This window comes from Musca domestica, unplaced genomic scaffold, assembly GCF_030504385.1.
Source record: "Musca domestica strain aabys unplaced genomic scaffold, Musca_domestica.polishedcontigs.V.1.1 141, whole genome shotgun sequence".
Lineage (NCBI taxonomy): Eukaryota > Metazoa > Arthropoda > Insecta > Diptera > Muscidae > Musca > Musca domestica.
The window spans coordinates 93,534-112,743 of record NW_026712194.1 but is presented as its reverse complement, the minus strand read 5'-3'; positions in this window follow the sequence as shown (position 1 = coordinate 112,743).

The following is a 19,210-nucleotide window of genomic DNA, read 5'->3' as shown; positions in this document are numbered from 1 at the left end:
TCCACCATGAAAAGGGTGGTCAATCAACTCCATAGCTCCGTTTTCAACACCGTGATCAGCATAGCATTCTTAGTCGATTCAACGATATCTGTCCGTCTATTGAAAGCGAGAGAGAGATCACAATATCTATGTATATAAAAGAGTAATGAAATAACTGACTGATTGAGCTCGAATAAACGGCCAGACGAAACAGCTGAAGGTAGAATCTTGACATTTTCCATGAGAGCAAGTCATGGTGCTTAGGATTGTGATAAGGTTGGGTTTTTGGAAATTCTCCCGAAAAAGGTACGAAAGTTACTAAAATGTATTAATAATTTAATACTTTGTATTGGACAAAGGGTTGGTTTTTGAAAATTCGTACTAAAATGGTACGAAAGTTACTAAAATGTACCAAAAATGTATACTTTAGAACTCAGAAAATTTAAATGAAAGTAGTCATTAATAGAGTTCAGGATGTATAACCAATAACCCCTTGGTGTATTGGAAATTCACACTTAAGGTTACGAAAAGTTCTAAAATGGTACTAAACGTCTAAAATAGTTCCATTTGGTATTTTGTGAACGGATAGAGCTAAAAACTTAAAATTTGGTATGAGAATCATGGTTGGAAATTAAGCTTGATATATGAAGGTGATTTAGGAAATGTGTACCTAGTGTGTGAACTGTACTAAATGGTACGAAATATGGAGCAGTTTGATTTAGGATGAAAGGATGAAGCTTAAATTGTGTATTGGGGTCCCTCTTGGTGGTAGGTTTGTTATAAAGAGGTGGTATTGGAAAGGTGTACTACAAGTGCACGGAAAGTACTAAATAGTACTATATTTTGTAAAATATGGTATTGGGTGAAAAGACAGTGTCTGAAAACTGAAATTTGTTATTAGGCTGAAGTTCATGTGTCGCCTGGACAAAAGGAATTGGTTAAGGAAATATGTACTATAATTGTACGAAAATTACTAAATGGTACTATATTCGGTATTGGTTCTGAAATTTAATGTTTAGATCACTGATGATATCAGTGCTTGAAATTTGGCGGTAGTTTGGAGGTGCGTCCTTTATTTGTATGAATGTTGTAAATGGTACTAAATTTGGTTTTGGATGAATGGGTCCTCAAATTTGATATGGATATCTCTGTTGGTATCTGGAATTCAGATATGAAGTTAGTTTTGGAAATTTGTACCATAATTGTACGAAAAGTTCTAAATAGTACTAAATTTGGCATTGGGTGAAGGAAAGGAGCTTAATTCCGGAAATACGATATGATTAAGATATGGAGGTGATTTTTGAAATGTGAATTTGAAAGTACTAAGTGATACTTATATTGTATTGGGTGAAAGGATAGAGCTAAAATTCTGAAATTTGATATTGATGTCTCTGCTGGTATTTGGAATTGAAAAACTGAAATGGTTTTGGAAATGTGTACTATAAGTGATCGTAAAGTACTAAAAAGTACTAATTTTGGATAACTCTTGGTGTCTGGTATGGAGAGATGTGGATTTTTTGGATATGCATCCTAAATGTTACAAAGTTGAAGCGTGAAAGATATACCTGAAATTCTGAAATTTGATATTGAGGGCATTGTTCGTTTCTAGGGCTTACATATGGAGACGTTGGAATATTTTTTATATTCCGTATTCTAAGGATTTTAACCAACATTTTCCAATTTGATATTTAGAGCTCGTCGTGGTTTCTGCCATATTAGAATTCGATCATAGTTTATTCTCTACTCTAACTACTTTTTCTAAGATCTGACCAGCTCAAGTCAGGAACACCCACTATGCACTTGATGCTTCCTATAAAACTGAGATCATGAACGTCCTCATTTTGATCTTGTTATTCGGTTGCTTAGCCCTTTACAGAAGCAGAAACGATTGGAGAGCTCTAAGCAAACCTGTAGAACGACCGTTGGAATGATAAGTCATGATACCCAAACTTAAACCCTTACTTATAAATTTGAATGATGGCTCTGATATTATTAACTATCGATAATGAAACTAATACAGCATTTTGCCAATGCAAAACACGTGCTTACGACGTGAAGCTATTACCAACTTTGGTCAAAACAAGAAGCAACAGTTGTACTGTTTCCAAATATGACTGACAAATTATGACTGTCACCCCTACCCCCACCCTTCTATGGAGTGGCTTTAACAAGTGTTCAAATCGATTTGTTAACCCCCCCCGACTTGCATTACCATACACTTGCCATGCCACACAGACTAACTGTCTCTCTCGCATTTTTGGGGGCGAAGGTGCCGAGGGGGGGAGCTTGCGGTTTTCTGTGTTAACAAATCCTCACCAATTAATAAATAATCAATTGAACATTTTTATTTATGGTTGTTAATGCACTTTTAATTGTAATGTTTGGTGGGCACGACACCATGTTCCTATCAAAGCCATCATCAACGCCATGCCGTCAATGGAGCAACAGTTTGTTGCTGTAGCTGGTAGCTGGAGCGACAGCCATAACACTTGAAATAATAATTAATGAAGTGAACGGAAAAAAGACACAACAACGACAACAGCAACAACAAACAAAAGGAAATGGATAGTCTGGAAGAGTTCAGGGCTTCTTACCCTTTTTTTCCATTTCAAACTGAAATCATAAATTATAATTAAAAGTTTGAGGCCAAATAGGCTGCATTTTTACCAAAAATGACAAAACCCACAAAATTGAAGTGGAGCTTTTTTTTGGTGGGGGAAGGGGCTGGAGGAAATGCATACATGTGTCTTTGTCACGGAAATGCTCATTTGTGCATACCATTTGTTTAAATTAAAAACTATTTTTAATTAATTAAAATTTGTTTATGATGTCACAATCAATTATCACAACCGGCCAACTAAACATATTTTAATACAAATGACTATGGGGCACGTCAAGATTGTTTTTGTTTTTCCAAGGGGACTTTTTTCCAATTTCCCGTTTCCATGTCAAGTGTGGGTACCACCCCCGCCAGAGTGATTTCCATTTCGTATTCCAATATTGAAACACTCCATTGAGTTTTGCCTAATTCGATAATAAATTGTGATCAATGGGTTCAGTTGAGGATCTCATGTTTTTCATGGTTACTTGATCAAATTTGGGTCACTTCGCTCCAGTTGCAGCGAACATTTGTTTCGAACACCAAACGGAAATTGGGTTGTTGTGTCAAATTTTCCATTAAAAAAAGGTGAGGTTACGTTGATGGAAGTTGACACAACGATAAACATTTCAATTTAATTAGGGTTCTAACAAATTTCAATTATTGACTGCTCGAGAGGTATTGGTTTGAATTATAATAGTGACATAAGTTATGTGAACCCAGGGCGGAATTGGGATCAGTTATAGAGAACAACATACAAAAAATTTTTAAGGAAATCGCTCTTAAAATATCTAAAAATGTATCTGCCTCCCTCTGACTGAATCTGTGATATAACAAATGGTTATTTTGTATCGAAGGGAACTAAAAACGATATTTATTGGAGAGGCTAAAGTGTAGACTTCCTTTTGTGGGGGAGGTACCAGAAAGAGTAAACCAATATTGCCCATCCCCGAACTCGATCTAATTTTGATAATAATATTACGAGTTTGGACCAAATCGGATACTCTTTTTGAGAGTTATAGTGCGCACCAGCCTGAGAGCTAGACGGACATCTCTAATCGACTCCAAATGTCCTGAAACGGATTTGGTGCAAAGAGACCTAGGATCTAAAACCGTTTTTTCGATGAGGCACACTTTGGCCGTATTAATTGATATATAACCTCTGTAGCCATATGATTGAGGGTATTAAAATACACCCCGATTCGAGCATAGCTCCTAAACTCCAATAAGGCCAAAGATAGGCTCTATTTTTAAACCAATGATTCTTAAAATTATCCAAAGCCATCAATAAATTTTCATATTGAAAAACCAATCAAAAAATTATGATCACCCAATCGAAAAATACACCCCCATTAAAAATTACTCCACCTCAACTTACGAAGTGCGTAAAACTTTAAATTCCCATAAAAAATCGCATAAGTAACCTGTCACTTATACAGCATATTTTCACCTGATAATCATAGATCATAGTTCGTGGCACAATCAATTTGTTGGCAACACCTTTTGACTGAGGGTCTTACGCATATTTGCAGGATTTCTCCAGGTTGAGCCTTCATTCGCTTCTCCGGCCAACACCTTCCGATGACAAGTGAATAAATAAGAAAATATGGCCCTAAGTTATGGAAAAGCGATGTCAGCCAAGTCAAGAAGAAAATGCCATAGGCATTGGCGGATGGCAGCATGGCAGGGGTAATCGCTGTAATAAAACAATGAATAACTTACAGCTCATACAAAAGATGCGAATCTTAACGCTGTGGCTTGCCAGCAACGACATCCGGCCGTAGTGGGAAAAGTTTTCGCATAAATTTGCCGCAAAGCTTTGTGCAGTTTCTTTCTTTCGTTCGTTGTGTTTTTTTTTGTGTTCATGGTTGGGTGTAATAGCTATTTTGCTACTGAAACTGATTTTTGCTGCAAAGTAATTCGCTTATATGCGACGGAGTAAAAGTAACCAAGGACGGAGTACGCGGGAAGCAGCAGACTTAAGCCTGTGGGAAGTTAAATGGTTTAAGGTATTTCAACAATTTTTACCTTACAGTCTCTTCCACGGAGTTCCTCCATACTGGTTCAGTGCTCTGCATTTCCCCTCCCTTGTAGTGGGCTGTACATGCAAAACTCAACACTGCTTTGGTTACGCTTAAATAGATGTGACTGAAATACAAGAATGGCAAATGGCACTGAAAGTGTAAAGAACTATAAAAAGAGTGAAAAGGATTTTTTTTGTGTCAGCTACTCAAAAAGGGGTTCCAGGCAGGGGTTGCAAAAAAAAACGAAATTCAAAAGACTTAATAAATTCCAGTGCAAGAGGTGTTGATAAAAATGTCATCGAGTGTATCAAAGAAAGTAAAGAAAGGGGAGAATGAGGAAAAAAAAACTTCTTTTTTCTCTCTCACAAAGAAAGGGGGGAAATAATTGAAGTCTCGCAACAATACCGGCCCTTGTTCTGCCTACGTGGCAGCTTTTAACTTTTAATTACAAATTGAAGTTTTAAACATGATCGTGGTTGACATGCATTCGCTTTGAATTTACATGGTTTTAAATGGACTCATTTATGGAAAAATAGTTTTCCACTACTAAAACATGAAAAGTTCAATAGAAAAATGAAAAAAATTGGATGAAAAATTTTCAATTTATGTTTTCGGGGGGGAAAGAAGCAGAGGAAAAAAATCAATGGATGACTAAAAATCGCTCCAAACTCAACTCCTCAACTCCATTCAACTGACAAAGAATATTTTCCAATTATCATAAATTTTGAAATGAACTCTCAGCGTTCGTTACCCGTATCATTGCCCGCCACCGCCAGGATAAAAGACTGATGCTGTATGGAATTTTTGAAGTCGCTGTCTTTCGCCTGCCCGCTTTTGAGCAATGGCGTTTTGTTGGTTCATTGGTTGGTTGGTTGGTTCGTTGGCTCATTCTTTCAGCTGTTTCAATTTATTTAAGCCGTATATCAATTGTTCGGTCGGAGTCTAATAAATGTTTGATTAAACAAAAGATTTATTACTTTTAGTATCAGCTAAACACACACACACACACAGAGATACAACACGACCCGCTGCAAAAGCTGTTCATACACGTTCGCATATTTATGTTTGGAGCTGAAATCAAACATACATTTAGTTTATATATCATAGCATAACATCTTCCCCTCCTCCTCCTCCACCATCTCCCAAAGAACTTCAAGTCTGCAGAGTATCTCTGCCGAGCTTTGTACTTCGTTTAATACTTGTATTATTTATAACATTGCATTGCTTACACTTCAAACTCCCACTTTGTGTAATGGAATAACGGTTCTCATTGCCACAGTGGAATGGGTAGCAGATACTGTGAGGTATCGTTATTGGAATTGTCGATATATTCCAAATGGTTGGGAATGGGAATAACATTGAAATGTTAATTTAATAAACAGCAGCATGGTAATCGAGGGAAAGGGAATAGAATAGCATTTTCTAAGAAATATGAGGTCATTCATTTAAGTTCGAACCAAATCGGGCACTTCTAGATAATCAAAGAAACAAACATAGCTAGATCGACTTCAAAATGTGCTGCAACGGATTTCGTGTAAAGACACATGGACTGAGGGTGTATAAAGTCCAACGTACCTCCTAATTTCCGGTATTGGAAATTTCAAGCAACAGATTTAAAAATTAGCAAATTTAACCCTCTATACTAAATTCTTAACTTTTTGAGATCAGATTTTTAGTTTAGTTAGTATTTATATAAATAAAGTCTACCTCTTAACATTAAGGGATTTATACTATTTTGTTGATGTTGATTTCAATCCAGCTGATTATGAAAGTAGAGCTGAAAAAGAAAACATCGGAACATGACCTGAATAGAGAGGGAAAGCTACGCCTTCTTCCACATTTTAAGAAATGTTCGGATTCCTCGAAGTCCGTGCGTCTCAGGCATAGAGTGTCTTCGACAGTATTGCAGTTAAAAATATGTGAATATTCCCCTGGCAAACTTTGATGCCCGAGCGAGTAAACCAAAGGGGTCTTTTTTGGTCCTTATTTTAAAAAATGGTTCGAGACTCCCTTTAAACGGGATCGTAGGAAATCAAAATATTCCAAAAAAAAACTTAAAGTTCTACTCTAGGTCCTAGAAGACGTCAAGGATCTAAATCTTACCCAAACGCCAGGAATTCATATTACATTAAAAACACATTTTAGGGTTAAAGCCGTACTTTGTGTGAGTTTGTGCAAAAATCTTCTACAAATCATCATTTTAGACGGATGACGTAAAAAGCAAAAATATTCTCCATCAAATTTTACTATAAGTCACCAAAGAAATGAAATCTCTATATCCATTGCATGCGGAAGTATTTTTGCATTAAAGTTCCTAAAAAAATCGATAAAATTTCTTAATTTTTTTTTTTAAATTTTCCCCGAACTTTTTCGAGTTAACGTCTGAAAGTCTCATAAAATTTCATTTTAGCTTGAAGATGTCCAAAGAGGAAATATTCTACACAAAATTTCACTATAGAGCTCAGAGTAAATCATATATCTATGTATAATCGTTTGTATTTAAAATACATTCAAAATGTATATACTAAAAGCGCAAATTATGTCTTTGCTTTTTGTACTATTAATTTAACATGTATCCAATCCGAGTCCAAAATCTCCCCTTATACCTCATTTTTTTGGGAAAAGTGTCAAAGTAAGAATTATTCCAGATCAAATTTCATTGTGTGTCTCTGAACAAAAGAATTCTGTAAACTTAATATGTACCATAAAAAATGGAATTTAAGAATTTTACGATATAAAATATTTGTGGAAAATTTTTGTCTTTTAGGCGTATTTTAAAAATAGAACTCAAAAGACCCCTTTATTGGCTCGCTCGAAGGTTAATATTTTCGAACTAAATATTCTTTGTATTTTTATCTGCAATATTGCCGAAGACACTATATACCTAAAACTCACGGATATCGAGGAATCTTAGTCTGAAAGTAAAAGCGTTTTTAGCTCTACTTTCATAATCTGCTGAATTTTCCCCGTAATTATTTTTGTGTTACACAGTGTAATTAAAGTGCGATATAAGATTGATTCAGAGTCCATGGAGTTGTCTTCTAAAAATCCTTCACCACCTGAATTCTATGGAAGTCAATAAAGTGAACCATAAAATTCCATGGAACCACTGTCACCTCCCCCATCTGTTAAACAATAGATATCTTCAACATATCATTTGCACTAAATCATAGTCATCGACACTGTCGTCATAAGCATCATCGTCATCAGCAGGAGCAGCAGCCACATCGGCGGAAACACCATTCAGTCAAATGGATATTGTTAAGCTTTTCTCGCCTTCGCCTCCACCTTCTTCTTCTTTGTTTTATTCATCTCGTGCTATTAATAACAAGCAAACAAATATCGACAAAAAGTCTTAAATGCAGCAAACAAAATATCCTACTTTCGTTCCGGTCGGAGGAGTGGGGGGTATGGTTGGCGTGCGTGTCTCAAAGAAACAAAGAAAAAAATTAATTTATCAACCTGAGGGCAAAATAATTTTATGATGATGATGATGATTGTTTATTTACTCTCTGGCATTGTGATGGAAAATCTATCTGCCAAATGATAGCCGAGATATTGTTTTTCCCATTTTCCAGAGGTGGTGGGCGGGGGTTGTAATTGTATCCATAAACAATGTTGGTGTAATGTTGCCAAAATATAATCTAAGAAAATCGAATCGAAAAAGTTGCAAAGTCACAGCAAACACATTGTAAGCGTTTTCCAAAGACAATTGATTGCCCCAGGGCGATTCACAGACGCATTGCGGTGGGTGGCAAACGCACTCACCATGCGGCATGCGGTTAAGAGTCAAAATTGATTGGTGGTGGGTTTTTCGCTTCAACTTCGCTTATTTCCTCTCGTCATCTCAGATTCCAATAATAATGATGGAATGATTGTTGCATTGAGATTTCCTTATCGCAAAAGCAAAGAACAATGGCGAAAAACAGTAGTCGTCGTGGCAGGAAACGAAGGAAGGAAAACAGAATCAAACATTCTTCGCAGCCAGGGGTCTGGGCCAAGGAAATGAGTCTGTGGTTACACAAAAGGCAATTTTTCAATTGCTCTCAATCATGTACAGATTATGGCCTGTTATTAGTCACTGTTTACAGTTTGTTTATGCCACTGAGTGGGTGGGTGGATGGTTGGGGTGAGAGGGAAACTGGTTGTAACTCTGCGTTTTATGGTTATCAATTGAGGGGAGGTATATGGTTGGATGGATGGTTGAATGGCAGTGTATGGGTGACCTTAAGCCGTTGTAATTGAGTGTGATGCAATATTGCACAAACACCCATATCAGGATGTTGGCTTAAGTTAAATAAATACTCAAAGTCGTTTGTGAAAGGCATGCCTGTTCTTGAAGGGGGACAAATGGCTAGACAAAAAGATGAAAGTTCAAAAAAGGGGGAATAAAATAGCCCACGGGCATTACAAAGGTAAAGGGGGAAGGGACTCCAGACATCATACAGTTGAAGGAAAATTGAAGAGCTTGCAATTAAGAGACTTCTAAATGACACATCAATAACATTTGCGGTAATGACAGCCATAGAAAGGGGTTCAACAAAATTAAATTAGCAGATTTTTAAAAAACACATAACCTAAAAATATTCTCCCTTCCCATGAGCCACAAATGATGCTGTTGCTAATGACGACGACCATGATGATGATGATATTTTTTTCTGGCATTCTATGGCTTTATTATTATTTGACTTGTTACTATCCATGTTCGAGTTTTTTTTTTTACGGCCCATTCATGTTTTTCGCCATTATTACTCTGTTCCAGAGCAAGGCTTTAAAAGAGATCTCAATATGTCTAAGCCAATTGCAGTTGTACAAACACATACACGCACACCATGCCATGTCTTAAGAAAATTCTAGTTTTATTTGGGCATACAAAAAATGGAGAGAGAGCGCTTGTTAAATCTTCATAAATTCAACAATTTAAACATGCAGATCTCCGACTCGATGCCTTCTCAAGGGACCACATGGGGCTTTCGACAACTGCAACATGGCACAAAACTATTAAATGCTATAATTTATACGATCGACAAATGGCAGTACAAACTCAGCACCGGCTTATGTGGCGATTGTAGCTGGGGCACATAGAGTCAGCAGTATCCTGCAGAGACCTAGAAGACGGCGTAGATACACAAAAAACTACACAAAACAAGGTATTACATGTTGTTATAATTAAAATTATAACAAATTTTTACATTTTTCTTACAAATTAATTGGTTATGATTTGAAAATGAGAACTGTTGAAAATGGCGGTGGTTCGTAGCTGAAATATGGATTGTGAGTGATTTGGTGTTGGGGGTATGGACAATTTACAAGATCATAAAATTGGATATGTTAACATGTTTTGTTAATTTTGAAAGGAGAGTTATGAAAGTCGGGGAGGAATAATCCTCAAATTTCGAAAAAAAAAAAAAAAATGACGGAAATAGCATACAATTTTAGAATAATTTTAAATTCCCAGCGAAACGCTGGTGATCGACACTTTGGTATTTTTAGTACCAACGAATTGGTATCCGGAGATTTTGGTCGCCATTGTGCACTGGAAATAAAGCGAGGAACCTCATTTTGTAACAATACTTAGGTGGCGCGTGCTGAGTGCGATGGTGCTGAGTCCTGTTGGAATGTCTAAGGTCTGCGGCCAAAATTTTTGCGTGCCCAAGGCTTTAATACACATTCCAAAATATTTTCACGATAATATTCGGCATTTGTTCTGATGCTACGGTCGATTAATACGAGCAGACAGCGACCATCGGCTGTTATGGCGGCCCACACAATCAGTATGGCCAGTGCTTGAGTTCTGGTCGCCAACCGAAGGTGCACATCCTCAACTGACCTCATTGGCAAGTAAATACGATAATTTTGTTTTTAACAAACTGCTGGAAAACGAATGTTTTCTCATCAGAGAAAACCAAATTAGGCAGTTCAGCAATTTCGGCCAAGCGACTTTAGCTTTAGCTCTTTTGAGTCTATTTTCTTTCTGTTGTGGTGTAAGTTCTTGCACTTCTTGGAATTCCAATGGCTTTATCCCGAGCTTCAATATTCCAATATTTGCCGAATGGAATATTGCGATATGTTCAGCTCACGAGCCATTTTTCGGTCACTGCGACGCGGGTTTCGATCAAGTCGCTTCTTTACTTTTCGAACCATTTCTGCTGATGTTGCTGTTTTCTTCCGTCCACTTCCTCGACGTCGGGCCACGCTACCAGTATCTCGGAAACGAGCGATGGTACGAGACACAAAAGATTTATTGACATTTAAATGCTGGAGTTCTTTAACGATAGCCACTTGTGAATTTCCAGCCAAATATAAAGAAATCACACTATCACGCTTGAATTCCATCACGAATAACTCTTTTTCTGGAAAATTCTCACCAAAATGCTTTTGTACGCTTGTAAACAATAATATTTGTGTTGCACAGTGTTATTAAAATTCTTGCCGCCATTAAGACATTCCAACCTAGGCCTGATAAGAATATTGCGAAAATCGAATACTGCCTTCCCAAGCAATTTTTATATTTTGGTTAACTTCTACGGTTTGTAGGGTTACCAATAGCAAATAGAGTAGAACTTGACCTCGGATTGACATAATATAAAGATTGTGCCAAGTTTGGACAGAAACGGATCTCCTTTCGAGAGTTATCATGCGCGGCCGGGCATTGCTTTATTCTGAATCGAATGTTATATTCCTTCTTCAGCCATTCAGCCTAGGACAAAAAATCTTCAACCCGCCTGCAAAACTGACCATAATTAATGGCTGATTAAATTTTGCCACGAACAATTTCTCAGAATTTTAATTTCCATATTTTATCACCTTTAATGATGTCCTTGGAAATTATCTATCAAAAGCTATAACTTTGGCCCATCCCACCAAATTTCAAGGACAACTGCGAAACATGACCATCACAGCATCAGCAAGTGTTTATAAATCATTTTTGCCACTTTCAACTCGCTACTGGTGGAGCAGCATTTAAATCAATTGTTTTGCTGTTTGTCATGCATTAATACCCAACTTTGAATTTCAATTGGCATGGCCCGGAACATTCCCACACACTCTCCGTATGCAGGATGTCAGTGGCAAAGACACTGTTAAATAGAAAGGATTTAAATAAAGTGACAAAGTGTGGAAGTATGAAAGACCAGCCAGCCAGCCAGCCTAGACCAACAATACATTTAGAGAGAATAGGCAGGATGGCTGGCTGGCAGGCCTTTCTGCTGCCTAACAAACGCCACAGGATGAATGGAAACTAAGAACTGTAAACCTTTGCCTCAAGTCGCAATGTTTATGCGGTGCTTTGTGTGTCTCATGGCTGGTTGGCTGGCTGACTGACTGGCCTAACTGTTTGGCTGAGTGACTGCTGGCTTAATGTTGAAAAGGATTTTTCAAATATAACACCAACAAGGCTTTCTTTTCAGGACTGGGAACAAAACAGAAGAGAGAAGGAAACCCGGCTAAAGAAAGCTATATAGAGAGATATTTGATAGGAGGGGTGGCATGTTATTCTTAGGAAGAAAAAATAATAATTTTAGTCGGTCACAAAAAAGTTAAGGTATTTGAAAAAGTAAAAAAATCTTCCTTAAATTTGAGTAACGATTGTGTAATGCTTAGCTTTATCATGATTCTATCCTGATCTTACCTCCCCATTTATTTCACAGCCTTCACATGAGTTCATGTTCAAAGTATTCCTTCTTTCTTTTTTTTCTGTTCATCTCTTTCTCGAGAGACGTTTTTTAATCGGCTGACAGCTGTGTTTTAAAACTGGCAGGCAAGCGTGCAGGCAGGCGGTCTTTATGTCAAACGGAAGCCTAGACAAAAGAACTTTAAACACAACATTGACGAAAAAATAACACAAAGCGGAAGTTGTAAAAATGTACTCTTCTTGCGAAAACAAAGCCATGAATAACAGCAGAAACAACAACGACAACAACAAAAAAAAGCAACATTAGCGGCTGTATACTTTTCTAAGCATTTCACAGTCAATTCTCTAGTTTGCCATGTGGAAGAATGAAAACACGCTGTGAATATAGAAACATCGCTCGCTTGATAAAGGATATGTGCGACAATTGCAAGGATTTAGTGCTAAACAATGAAGAGACATTGAAAAGGTTTGACCTTGAAGGGCGGGGATTTTTTGTTTGGAAATATTATCGAAATATTAAGTGTTTAAAAAATTAAGCACTTTATTTAAATCTGGAAAATTTCTCATCAATGTTAGATTTAGGGGTGTGGAAAATGACACAGAGCGGAAAATTTAAATCACCAAGTTCTATTATTCCGCTTCTCACATTGTCTCAGTCATTGTCCCGATCAGTCGATGATTTCGCTTGGGAGCTTTATCAGTTGATAATTTACATCATAAGTGTGGACGATTATCCATTCTGGTGATGGTCAATCCAACCTTATCTGAACCAAATAGCTTGAGATTTACCAGCTACAGGGTCTTCAGAATGGCTCGAATATCCGTTTAGGAGACACGTTGGGCCTGATCCAATCTGTGTGAGTACCGACAATGAGCTCGTCACAAAATTAAGCTACTTTGCGCACTCAAACATTTTTGATCCAACAGTGGCGCCCAACGTTGGTTTATTAGGTTTACGAATGCGCAAAATGATACAAAGGGGAAAAATTAATACCTCACTTTTAGTATCCCGCTCCTCACATTGTTTCAGTGTACCGAGCAGAAAATGATTTCACTCGTGAGGCTCATCAATCCTGTAGGTGTGTGTCGGCCTAAACCCCTATGTTATTAGAACCAATTAGATTGAGATTTATCCGTTAAAGAGCTTTCAAAATTACTAGAATTTTCAATTGGAAGACATTTTAGTCCTGATTCACGTTGTGTGAGTGCAGAAATCGAGCTCGTCAGAAGATTTGCTGACTCTTAATTATTGATCCAACTTTGGGAAAGTTGTCTTCTCATCAAGATCGGGTTTACGAATGCGCAAAATGATACAAGGAGGATAAATTAATCCCTCAGTTTTAGTATCCCGCTACTCACAGTGTTTTAGTGTCCCGAGCAGAAGATGATTTAGCTCATGAGGCTCATCAGTCTTGGTAGTGTGTCTCGGCCCTAACGGCCTATCTTATTAGAACCAATTAGCTTGAGATTTATCTGATACAGGGCCTCCGAAATGGCTAGAATTTTCGATTGGAAGACACTTTGGTCCTATTTCAACTTCTATACGAACCGAAAACGAGCTCGTTACACAATAATCCAACTTTTCGGACTCATCAAAGTGTGATTCAATAGTGGCGCCCAACGTTGTGAAAGTTGTGTCCCATGGACTCAGTCTCTCCCAGTTGGTATATAGAGGTTTGTTGCTCCAAAGTTGAAAAGTGGTTGCTCAGCTTTATCTAAGCTGACTTGCTTGGCAAATGAGCTCTATTTTTTATTGACAACCAATTCTTTTATAAAAATACATTTTTTGTACTTAATTTCCAAATCTTTTCGGCATTTTCAATTTTCACATGGTCCCATACTTAAAGTCTTAACGTTGGTATTTCCAAAAGGAAATACATTTCTTCAAGTATTAAGTATCCTTTGAATGCGAATTGTTCTTCTTCTTCTTCTTCGTCTCCTTCTTCTTCTTTTTCTTTGAGATCGTAAAATTTATGTAGTGTAAATATGTGTTTTGTTTGTTTTTTTACTATTGTCTCCACTCCAAGTACTGCTGAAGGCAATAAATATTTGTCGAAAAATTATTATCCAAATGACAAGTTGTGCTCAGCTCTGCAGTGCTTAACCCTTTCAACTTTTACGCCATTTACTTGCTGCTGGATTTCGTATCAATTTCCGTTTTCATTTTGTCTTTTACTGAGAGGAGATGTCGTTTCTTGCTTTTTTGCTGCTGCATCGGAAGCTGAGCGTAAAGAATGACAATTTTTATTAAGCCAGTCAAGTGTGTTGTCTATTGACGCCACATTGTCTTAAGAGGATTGTTAAAATAAATGGAATAATAACGAAAGAGACAGCGAGAGTCCAAAGTGAACGACAGAAGTTATGAAAATCAAACGAAATGCTTGTCATAAAATATGTAATTACCCTCCAAATGGAGGGATAAGTAAATATCGACAGTCATTGGTAATAATCCTTGTTAAGTCAACATTTATGGCCACATATCGGGGTAAATATCTTAAAGTTGTGCAAATTTTCTGCACAATTTAGTTGAGCAGTAAGCCTGAGTGGAAAAACTTGCCTATAATCAACTCAAACGAATAGTCAATGGAAAATCGTCTAAAAACTTTGAAGTGTACGGTCAGAGGGAAACCAACACATTATCGGCACACGCACAATGGATCATTATCAGCATCACCACCGTCATAGCTATGCTCTCTCTTGCCATTGCCCTGCAAAAAACCCAGCTTATGATGTTCGTTTTTTGTTTGCTGCAGCTCTTTCCAAGATTTCTGAAAGTTTTCTTTTTCTTCATTCATTCTTCTTGCAGCCTCCTCTAACTTTAATGTTCGGCATTTGGTTTTCATGTGATTTCCACTTATTTCTCTTATGTTTCTTTCCTTTCAATTTTTTTTTGCATAATTATTATAATAATATGCCGTTGTTTTTTTATTTTTCTTCAAATGGGGGGCTGGAGCGGTAATGTATTGATGGGAAATGAAGTTTTTTTTTGTTTGTTTAACAATAATGACAACAATTCTTTTTTATGAGTTTAAAAACAGTTGAAAACAGAGATTGGTTGTAGTTGGCGCAATAAAAATGAAAAAGTTATAAAGCACTTCAATAAAAATTTGCTCACACATTATTTTGCAATATTGCAGGAAGGCATCAGAGGGCAGTTGTTACGGAATTGTTTGATAAGATTTGATAAAATATGGTATTTACAATGTTGGTTGGGACTATTACCTTTGGGTCCTTAAACAAATATCCTTTAAAAATCCAGGTTTCTCAGACTTAAATTCTTGAAAACATATCCTTAAATATGTTTCTATGGGTCCTTGAAAACCATCCTCTAAAAATTCCAGTTTTTTTTGGTCAATGGATTAATGGAATATAAGAACCTAATCTAACAATCCAAAAACTTTGGTCTGTCGGTCCTGGAAAAAATATCCTCTTCAATTCCTATCCTTGGGTCTTTGAAGAAATGTGCTTAAAATTCCACTGTTCTTGAAAAAATATAATCTAAAAATCCAAAGCGTTTTGGTCTTTGGCTCGTTGAAAAAATATCCTTTAAAAATCTATGTTTTCTTGTCGATGGGTTCTTGAAGAAATGTCCTTTAAAAATCGAAGTTTTTTTGGTCTATGAGTCCTTGAAAAAATATTCTCTAAGAATCCAAGTGAAAAATATGTTTTTAAAGTCCAAGTATTTTTGTCAATGGATCCATGAAAAAATTTCTTTTAAAAGTTCAAGTTTTTGGTCTGTAGGTCCTTGAAGAAATTCCCTTTAAAAATCCAAGTTTTTTGATATATGGTTCCTTGAAAAAATATCCTTTAAAAATCCAATTTTTTGGCCTATGGGTCCTCGAAAAAATATCCTTAAAAATCCAAGTCTTTCGGTCTATGGATTCGTGAAAAAATATCCTCTAAAATCCAAGTATTTGATCTATGGGTCCTTTAAAAAGTTTTTCGGTCTATGGGCTCTTAAAAAATGTCCTTTAAAAATCCAAGTTTTTTGGTCTATGGTTTTTGGTTTTGAAAAAACGTTTTTAAAAATTCAAATTTTGGGCTATGGGTTCTTGAAAAAATATCCTTGAAAAATCCAAGTTTTATGACCTATGGGTCCTTGAGCAAATATTCTTTAAAAATCCACATTTCTTGGTCTATGGGTCCTTAAAAATATCCTGTAGGAATTCACGGTTCTTGGTCTATGGATCCTTGAAAACATAACCTTTGAAAATCCACGTTTCAAATGGTCTTAAAAAATTCACGTATTTTGATCCACCTCTGTAAGGTAAACTGGACCTTAAGATGGTTCTTGAAAAAATATTCTTTAAAATTCCTGCAATTCTTTAAAATTCTGTAGTTTTCATAATCTATGGATGGACAAGGGTATCTGAAAGCATTATGGAGTCATTGAGATACAATGAAACCAATTATTTCATCACTGGTCTTAAGAATAGATTCTGAATAAATTCTTTAAAAATTTTAAAGGCAGTCTTCGAAAAAGTATTCTTTGATAAATACATGTTTTTGGTTAAAAATCCACGTTTGAAAGGTCAAGTGGACCTGAAGATGGTCTAAGCTAAAAGCTATTTTTTTAAATTCACAATATTCAATTCCTTGTAACTTGTATATTCTATGGCAGGACAAGAATAGAGGAAACATTTTTTCAGCACTGTTCTTAAAATCTTACTGATTCGAAACCCAGTTATTTCCTATTTTCAAATTTTTCAGATTCATCTAAGAATCTTCAAAACTAAATAGGCAGACTTCATTATATTCCCGTATCCCCTTTGAAGTATCTCAATTTCCTCTAAGTTCCATTGCTCTCGGTGATAGTTTGCCCTACGTCCTTTCTTCCGCCATTAACCAAAAGCCCCCCTTCAATGAATGTAACTAAGGAAACTACTTTCCCTTCCAGTGCACAATTTCCCCACCTCCAGCCATAGGCTTATGCAGTAAATTATTTTCAAGATAACGTGTTGACACATGTTCAAGCCATAAATTATACCTAAAATTACCTTTGTATTACGGCATCGCACTATTTCCTCTATCGGTTCGTTTGGTGAACTCATATTAGCCAAAAGTTTATTTAGGCCAAAATATTTTTTTGCTCTCAAATGATGATTGTCTTTGTGGAGATGATAGTCACTCTGCCACCACCCAGGACTATCTACATACAAACATGTTGTCTGTTTGGCTGCCAATGCCTCATCAAAATCAACCCTTATAACATTTTTCCTGCTTAACAGATAAGTTCCTGTGAAAACGGTTCAAATTAACTACTTTTCGTTTTGGTATCACTTGGGTCATATCGAACGATACCAGACCTTGTCCCTCGTTATGGAAATACAAAAAGAAGTGGGAGAGGTGGGTATGTTGTGAGTGTATTGGTTAAAGTGATAAGTGTTTCCTAAGCTCCGAACCACCATGATGGCAATTGAGGCTCCAAAGCTTCTAATAATAAAAAAAACATAAAAAACAAACAAGTTAATCACATTAGTCTCCAAAAATGAATCACAGACAATTTTCAGAGAAAATCGTTTTTTTTCTGGAGGATTTACTCAATAAATAATGGGCAAAAACAAAAGCGGCTAAATAGTGAAATAAAATATTGACAGTTTTAGCTGTTAGCCAACGAACCGAAAGAGCATCAACTCATCAATGAGTTAAAATGACAACAAAAACAACAACATAATCACCAAAAACAAGTCATCAATTACTTTTTTGGGTGTAATGGAAGAAGGGTCGGGAAAGGTTCTTAGCTGATTTCCCCACAACAATCCCTTCTACCCCGGTTTGGCAAACAATAAACAAATATCAAATATAAATGCCAGGGTCTTAACTTGATTTCGCTGTTTGACTTGTTTCGCCCGTCAAATTGTCTGCTGCCTTTGCCGTGAATGTGTCGAACTTTCATCCGATTTAGGTGCCTAACAAGGATGTTAAATGGATGTGATGCTGCTGCTGCTGCCACTTTGTCTTTGTCTTGTCTATTTTTGCTTCTATTTTAATATTTATTTTAGTTAATGAAAAAATCTAATTAGTTTCATTTCATGTGAATATCTCAATCCAAAGTGCTGCGAAAACATTCACATATGCCGACAACGAATGATATTTGTTATGAAAGGAGGAATATGGGTTATTTAAATAAATCAGGATGGCGGAAAAGGGCCTTGCCAATGGAGCTCTGGAAATAATTTTGTTGGAAACCATTAATATTGCTAATGGAAAATATCGGATTAGGGGACAAAAAATCTCCCTCAAATATTCGATATTGAGCTAAAATTTAGTGAAATATGTCTCTCAATATGGATACCATTTTGAAATGTAAATCTTCTGAAGAATGAAGGGCGGACACATACAAACACAAAAATGAGAGCTATCCTTATAAGGGGGCCAAATAATGAGCCTCTATAAAAATTCTAGTAACTTAGGACTTCAAATGAAAACTTTCTGTTCTTTTGGTTGGGAAAATTCATGCCAGCATTAGAATCTTTTTATCACCTAGTATGGGGCCATTAAATTTCCTAATCTTGGGGTCAGCGTTATATGGGGACTACTTCAAAATCCAACCTATTTTAAATTTCGAATTATATATCGAAATCTATAATATTATCATATATTATATATCGAATCTACATATGACTAAGGCTTCATTGTGGAAAGAGGCCCATAAACCCATATGAGAATCTGCTCATGTGCTCGCTGCATGGCCACTGTATGCATATAATAATTATAATAAGTTATAATTATTACCAACACCACTAAGCATTGCCATCATCTTTTTCTGGGTAACGTCATCATAATTTCATTTACGTTTCACAATCTCATTCGGAAACTCATTGCCTGGCCTCTGTTGGAATTTTGAGTAGATGGCAAATGTTGGACTATATTTCTGCTAGAATTATATTCCGATTTAAATGGAACATCACCTAAAGCATATTTTCATTATGACAACAAAGCAGCTGAAGAGTATTTTTCAGGATAATTATTTAT